The sequence below is a fragment of the Erinaceus europaeus genome, chromosome 5 (assembly GCF_950295315.1).
Source record: "Erinaceus europaeus chromosome 5, mEriEur2.1, whole genome shotgun sequence".
NCBI lineage: Eukaryota > Metazoa > Chordata > Mammalia > Eulipotyphla > Erinaceidae > Erinaceus > Erinaceus europaeus.
In genome coordinates this window covers 1,816,120-1,823,757 of record NC_080166.1, presented here as the reverse complement: position 1 = coordinate 1,823,757, position 7,638 = coordinate 1,816,120, and the positions used below count along the sequence as shown (strand labels likewise).

General features: G+C 51.6%; 1 long non-coding RNA gene across 1 annotated transcript; it reads right to left on the bottom strand.

The window, feature by feature from the left end:
- Nucleotides 1-1,706: 1,706 nt before the first annotated feature.
- Nucleotides 1,707-3,843, bottom strand: LOC132538669 (uncharacterized). The gene is made up of 2 exons (XR_009550022.1): nt 3,136-3,843; nt 1,707-2,276 (listed from the first exon to the last, which is right to left on the bottom strand). It is a non-coding gene; the product is annotated as an uncharacterized LOC132538669 (long non-coding RNA).
- Between the last annotated feature and the right edge of the window lie 3,795 nt (nt 3,844-7,638).

The following is a 7,638-nucleotide window of genomic DNA, read 5'->3' as shown; positions in this document are numbered from 1 at the left end:
ATTGAGTCAGGCCCAGAATTAGACAGAGAGGGGTGCGAGGAGCACGTCCAGAAGAACTGCGACCTTCCCAGCAGCTGAACTGTGTGCTATGCTCCAGAGTCCACAGGTAACATGGAACAAGAGACGTCAGCCAGGGGCATAGCGCCGGATCACTTTTGTTTTCCCATGAAGAGTAGAATGTGAAGGCTTTCTTCATACGCAAAAGGGGGCGTGCGGTGCCCTCCTGGGAAATTAAGGAACCGCAGGCCTCAGATTCCTCCAGTAGCATGGAAGCAGTCAAGGCCAGGGATAGAATCCTTGCATTTGTAATTTGCTAGGATTTTTGCTTGTTTTCTTTAAAAGGGCTCCCAAATTATATAAGCTCAGACCTCAGAAAATCTGGCCCTGCCTGCAGTGAGGAAAATTAAAGAACAGAAGCTGAATGCAGAAACCACCAGTGACCTGACCATCCGCCTGCCAGTGGGTTCTCTTATTCTACTTCTGTGCTGGGTCAGCTAGCAGCTGTGGGAGTCATGTCTTTGTGAGCAAGGCTTTGCTGTTCACAGCCACTGCCCAGCGACCTGTTCACATGAACACGAAGCTGGACCAGACGTACGGTGACGGGTTAGCATGTCCAGGTGAGGACAGCACGTAAGGAGAAGGGCAAGACCTCATTCAAGTGGGGAAAACAGAGTCCAGTGATGGGACTCACTCTGGTAACCAGGAAAACTGTAGGCAACTAACCGAATGACTTGACCCCTACAACCAAGACAACTAGTTAAACCAGAAGGGGAAGACTGAGCGTCTTCCAGGGGCAGGCTTCTGTGCTAGATAGGAGCAGGCATGGGCCCTGGGTCAGATCTGTGGGTTAACGCTTAAGGGGATTTAACTACTATTCTTATGTTTGAGAGCTACTCTCTGCCCTAATCCAGATTTCTAGCCCTATTCTTAACTTGAACTACATCTTCCCAGACAATACTTTTAGTCCACCTGCATGTTAGCTGTCAGGCTCAGGCAAAAATTACTTACGTCAAGGGCCCCTTGGAACATAGCTAAAATTGACTTCTCAGCTTATTCCTACACAAAATCCCCTAATTTCATCTACCCTATTCTTAACTTTGGGTTCATGATTATTAAACAATTTGTTCTGCTTTATATCTTGCCACATTTCAGCTATCTAGCTGCAAATACTATCATGCCAACCTGATTTCCCTGGGCAGACGCCCTCACCCGTGTGTCCTGGAGCCTCCCCTCCCCAGAGCCCTGCCCCACTAGGGACAGACAGACACAGGCTGGGGGTATGGGTCCACCTGCCAACACCCATGTCCAGCGGAGAAGCAATGACAGAAGCCTGAACTTCCACCTTCTGCTCCCCATAAAGAATTTGGGTCCATGCTCCCAGAGGCATAAAGAACAGGGAAGCTTCCAATGGAGGGGATGGGACAGGGAACTCTGGGGGTGGGAACTGTGTAGAGTTGCATGCCTGCTATCTTTCAATCTTGTTAATCATCATGAAATCACTAATAAATTAAAAATATACAACATGCAGGATCTGGTGTAAAATGGAAATATGGATACCCCCTCTTAAAACATACTAAATATTTTAAAAAATGGCAACCAACATACAAGCAGGACAGGCAACCCTTCTAATCCTGGTGCCCAGTTTGACACCACAGGCAGCATGGCCATGAAGTCTGTCCCTGTCCCAGGAGTGGAAGAAAGCTTAATGGAAGTCTGTCTGCATTTATTAGGCATGCACCTTATTCGTAACACAGCAAGGCACACTCACCATGTGTTTCACCTTCATCACAACTCCGAGAGAGAAATATTATCCAGTGGTCTGCAAAGTGGTACAGTGGGTCAAACATTGGACTCTCAGGCACAAAGTCTCGAGTTCAATCCCCGGCAGCACATGTACCAGAGTGATGTCAGATTCTTCATCTCTCTCCTCCTACCATTCTCATGAATAAAATTCTCATGAATAAATAAAAATCTTGAAACAGACAGAGACAGACAGACAGAGAAAGAGAGAGAGAGAGAGAGAAACTATCAGGGGGTTGAGGGGCCAGGTGGTAGCACACCCAGTTAAGAACCTGGGGCAAGGATCCAGGTTCAAGCCCCCACTCCCCACCTACAAGGGAGTAAGTTTCACAAGTGGTGAAGCAGGTCTGCAGGTGTCTATCTCTCTCTCTCTTTTCTTCCTCTCTCAGTGTCTCTGTCCTATCCAATAAAATGGAGAAAGTGGCCACCAGGAGCAGTAGATTTGTAAGTGCTGGCTCCGAACCCCAACAATAACCCTGGAGGAAAAAAATAAAGAGAGAGAGAGAAAGTGAAATATTATCCACATTTCACAGATGAGAAGAACTCAAAAGATTAGGTAGTTTGTCCAGACCCAGAGGAGCTGCCAGGAGCCATGAGCTGAAGGCAGCAGAGGACACACCAGAAGTCACTGCCCAGGCTCTGGACAGACAGATATTGTTCAGCTGCTGTCACGAAGCTCTGTGAACAACACGAAGCCACCAAGTGGCTCAGCCACCGTTCCCGTGAGCCCGCACTTGCGGCAGTGAATAGGAAGTTGACGACACCACTGTCCTTTTGACATTTCCTTGAACAACCTAGCTTTCTGTTACTGCAGAAAGCCTGTCATGCCCACAAAAGCAGGTGAATCTGGAAGCTTCTAGATTTTTCTGGGACCGGGCTAAATGACCGCTGACTTATTTGCAGTTTCTTTCTATTCAAAGTGCCAGGTCAGGTTCACACAGAGTGGAATAAAGGACTCTTTGTAGACTGGCAAACAAACACGAGTGTTCTCTGATTGACATATCCAAACAAAACAGACCAGGGGCAAGAACCACCTCCTCAGCTCAGAGGGGACACCTCCTCCTCACGGCCTCCTCAGCAGGTGGAAAGACATCCCGGGGACTCAAGAGGACGCCCAGTCAGATGCAAGCTCAGGGTTGTTGTTGGCAGGCAGCAAATCGAGGGAGACTTGCAGATTATCTAGCTGATTTGAACGCTGTAAACACCGCATTACAAACTGAGGGGCTGCAAGAGGGACAGAAATGCAGTGAGGGACTGGGATTCTCTGGTATTTTGTCAGCAGGAGTCATTTCAGTGTGGCCTTGTCAGCCTCCACGCTTGTCTGTTTACACTCACCTACAAGGCATCTGCAGCCCAGAGTCCGTTTATAGAAAAGCAACTATTTGTTTCCCTGAGCAAACACACACTTGCACTGGTGCCAGCATGGCATCTGAGTGTCCAGCATGAGCCTGCCCCCGGCCCTCAGGATGGTTCAGTCTGGAGAGCCACGGGAGAGCCGGCGTGAGCCCGAGTGCCAGCGATGACAGATGTGTGACTTTTCAAGTCCACGTGGCTCAGACATGATTGTCACCAAGGAGACACGACTTCGTATCAATACAAGGAACTGGAGCTGGGCCCACAGGTGCCGGTGCCAGCTCCACGGCCCTTGAAAGTGGTGGGACAGGTTTGTGCTGACTGATGACGGGTCTGTGAAGACACACGGCAAAGCCAGGGCTCCTGCCGCCACGAGGCTGTGCAGGTCTCGGTCGAGAACCTTCCCCGAGGAGGGTCGGTGGAAACTGGCATTTTGAATTCATCCATCACCTTAACTGAAAGTCGCAGACAAATGGGCCAGGTGGTGGCACACCTGGTTGAAGGTGTGCATGTCACAACGCACAAGGACCTGGGTTCAAGCCCCCAGTCCCCGCCTGCAGGAAAAAACTTTCCAAGTGGTGAAGCAGGGCTGCAGGTGACTCTCTTTCTCCCTCTCTGTTATCTCCTTCCCTCTCAATTTCTGGATGTCTCTACCTAACAAATAAACAAAGATACAAAATTAAAACAAAAGGAAAGAAAGTATTAGACAAGACTATAAATCTGACCTCTCCGTGTAAGGGAGCTGCACTCCAGCAGTGTGGGAACAGCAGGCAGGGCCCGCTTAGTGAACAGGAAAGTCTGCTTCACTTTCCAGGTATTTAATTTATTATTTATTGGACAGAGACAGAGAGGAATTGAGAGGGACAGGGAAATAGAGAGAGAAACACACACAGAGGCTGGGTGGTGGCACACCTGGTTGAGCGCACATGTTACAATGCACAGGACATGGGTTTGAGCCCCCAGGCCCCACTTGCAGGGGAATAGTTTTGTGAGCAGTGAAGCAGGGCTGCAGGTGTCTCTCTGTCTCTCTCCCTCTCTATCTCCCCCTTTCCTCTCGATTTCTGATTGTCTCTTTCCAATAAATAAATAAAGACAATAAAAAGACACACACGCACACACACCCCTGCAGCCCTGCTTCACTTGTCCAGAAGCTTCCCCCCTGCAGGTGAGAACTGGGGCTTGAACCTGGGTCCCTCTGCACAGTAGCATGTGTGCCCAGCCAGGTCACCACTGCCCAGCCCCAAAGGCCTGCTTCTAAGCACGCGGCCGACCCAGTGTCTTCTCAGCCTGTCCGGTAGCAACTTTGCGGTAAGACAACTGTGACCTTATTCCTAATTTTGGAGGTAAGAAGACCTCTATATACCACCCCCCCCCGGGGGTGAACCACCAGCTTCTGGGAAGGACAGGCTTTGAACCTGAAGCTCTGTCTGCCTCAGAGTCATGGGCAGACTCTGTATTTGTTAAATAAATCTTTTATTTTTATTTTTTATGTTTACTTATTTTCCTTTTTGTTGCCCTTGTAGTTTTTTATTGTTGTTGTAGTCATTGTTGGATAGGACAGGGAGAAATGGAGAGAGGAGGGGAAGACAGAGAGGGGAAGAGAAAGACAGACACCTGCAGACCTGCTTCACCGCCTGTGAACTGACTCCCCTGCAGGTGGGAAGCCGGGGGCTCGAACCGGGATCCTTATGCTGGTCCTTGTGCTTTGCGCCACCTGAGCTTAACCCACTGAGCTACCGCCCAACTCCCAACTAAATCTTTTCTTAATCTTTACTTATTTATCTATTATTGGATAGAGACAGAGAGAAATTGAGAGTGGAGGGGAGAGAGGGAAAGAGACAGGGAGACACCTGCTCACCTGCTCAGCCCTGCTTCACCACTCACGAAGCTTTCCCCCTGCAGGTGGGGACTGGGAGCTTGAACCCTGGTCCTTGAGCCCTGTGATGTGTGCGCTTAGGCAGCTGTACCACAGCCTGGCCCCAACCTCTGTGTTTCTTAATCAGTTGGTGTAGCATGTGTCCAAGCACCTACTGAACCCTGGTCAGCCAGGAGTCCCTTCACAGGTGTAGATGCCATAGGGAAGCCAGCTTGCTGACTTGCGTCCAGGGCGGGCGTCACGGGAAGGAACAGCTGACACTGACCTTGCAGTGGAGGAAGCCAGCACATTCCTGTCATGTCTGTTTTATCGTTTTATAGCGGTTGCCATGGCGACTGGAGCTCAGCAGGGCCGTGGTCCTCGGAGCAGGTGGGCTCGGCTGCTGGCGTGGGCGCATGGAGGCTGGAGCCTGGTAACCGTTTTCCATGTCACCTCCTTTCATTCCTAGTTAAGCTGGGTCCCTCACCTGTAAAGTGGAGGTGTCGTCACCTATAATGTGGGGGGTCCCTCACCTGTAAAATGGAGGGTCCTTCACCTGTAAAGTAGGGGGGGTTCCTCACCTGTAAAATGGGGGCCCCTTACCTGTAAAGTGAGGAGTCCCTCACCTGTAAAGCTGGTGGGGGGATCCCCTCCCTCACCTGTAAAGTAGAGGGGGTCCCTCACCTATAAAGTGGGGGAGTTCCCTCACCTGTAAAGTGGGGGAGTTCCCTCGCCTGTAAAGTGGGGGAGTTCCCTCACCTGTAAAGCTGGTGGGGGTGGGAAGTAGTATCTTCTGAATGCCTTGCTAGCTTCCCTCTCAACCCCAGTGCCTTTCTTTATTTTCACAGAACCATGATTTTTGTCCCCTCTCACAGTTCCACTTAGAAATATTCATCTCAACCTTCCACAGAGTTGGGGAGGGCGGCCATGAGACCACGTTCTGGTAAATGGTGCCACAGGGAGGGGCTGTCTCTGCGGAGATGGACCGGATGTCACGTGCCCTGCTCCAGCTGCTTCCACCCCTCCTGCAGCTGGCATCCCCTGGGATGGAGCAGCCACTGAGGCCGAGGCCACACTCAGGGTGGACGAGTGCGTGAGTCCAGATGCCATTGTGGGACTCCGGCTGCGGGAGGAATGAATGAAGGAGCCTTTAAGCCACCGTCAGCGCAGCACTACTGTAAGGATAAACCCCTACTGTGCTGGTAACAAACAATAATTCACCAAATGCAAATTGATCAGCCCAGAGCCCGAGACAAGTCGGTCAATAACAGCCATGTGTGCGGACTCCCCTACAGAAAGGGACCACTTGCAGAATCACACGCCGTCACCCCGAGCCTGAGAGTAGTAGCTCCGTGCAAAGCAGGTTACTCCCCGGCTCTCCGACTGTTATGAACCAGCTGGCCCGGGTCTGAGTCCGTATTTCTTCTCCCATGGCTCAGGGAACCCTGTGGAGCACACTTGCTCAGCAGGCTGCACACCTGCCGCACATCTAGACACTTCACGACAGCCAGGACACCAACGGAGGACCCAGCCGGAATCTGAATCTCACTGAAACGCTTCTCTGTCTTCTCCTCCTCACACCTCCCATGGAAACTCTTAAAAGGACCAGATGTGTTACCCGGCACTGGGTCGTGGTCCAAAGACCGGTCTAAAAAGGGGGACCTGAATGATTCTTGTGCCTCCCAATGATCCTCACAGCCCAGGAGTCAGGGAAAGCAGCGGTTTCTGGGAATGGAAGGACTCCTCTACCAACAGCAATGCCGAGAGAGCGAGTCTCCCCAGTGCAGCACAGGGGAAGTCACGACATGACGGGGGCCCCAGGGCCCCTCACAGCCGTAGACACAGGGAGCACTCATAGCTCAGAGTGGTCCTGTGCAGCGATGTGAGTGCTAGGGGCCGCCCTGGCTCACAGATGATTTGCGCAGCAAGAGTAGCTCCCGGGGTCTGGGATGGTTCAGGAGGACAGCACGCTATGCGGCCTGCGGGTCCGTCCATGTGCCACCCTTGGTGACACTGCACCGTGATGAAACCAGGGAATGACGTCTCCCTCAGACTGCACCCCGTGGCTAACTGATGCGGATCTGTGGCACTCTGCTCTCCACAGTGGAGATGCGTTTGTCTGCATCTGAGATCGAGCTCCTTCTCCATCATTAAAAGTTTATCTGACAGCAGCACCTGGGCTGGAGTTGGCGCATTGCACCAAAGTAAAGGATTCTGGTGGGGGCGTGTTCCTGGAACATGATGGCGGAGGAGGCCCTCGGCGGCGGGGGAGATGCCTGCAGCACGGCTTCAGCACCTGTGAAGCTTCCCCGGTGCAGGAGGGGAGCGGGGCCTTGAACTGGGGCCCATCACAGGATGATATGTGCTTTCAACTGAACATGCCGCTCGCTCGCCGGCCCCCATGGCAGCTGTGTCCGTGTCCTTCACCGTTGACTCTCAAGTCCGGGCCAGTCCCAGTCAACTGCCTCTCCTCATATTTTCTTGCTCCTTGTTTGTCTGCTTTAAGGCAAGTGCCAGAAAGTGTGAACTTTTACTTTCGAATGTTGGTGTTTTTGTGTTCCTTTAAACGTCCTGTAAACTCATCTTAGAGTAGAGCTATGTTACTGGGAAGAGCTCAGTCGCCTTTAATA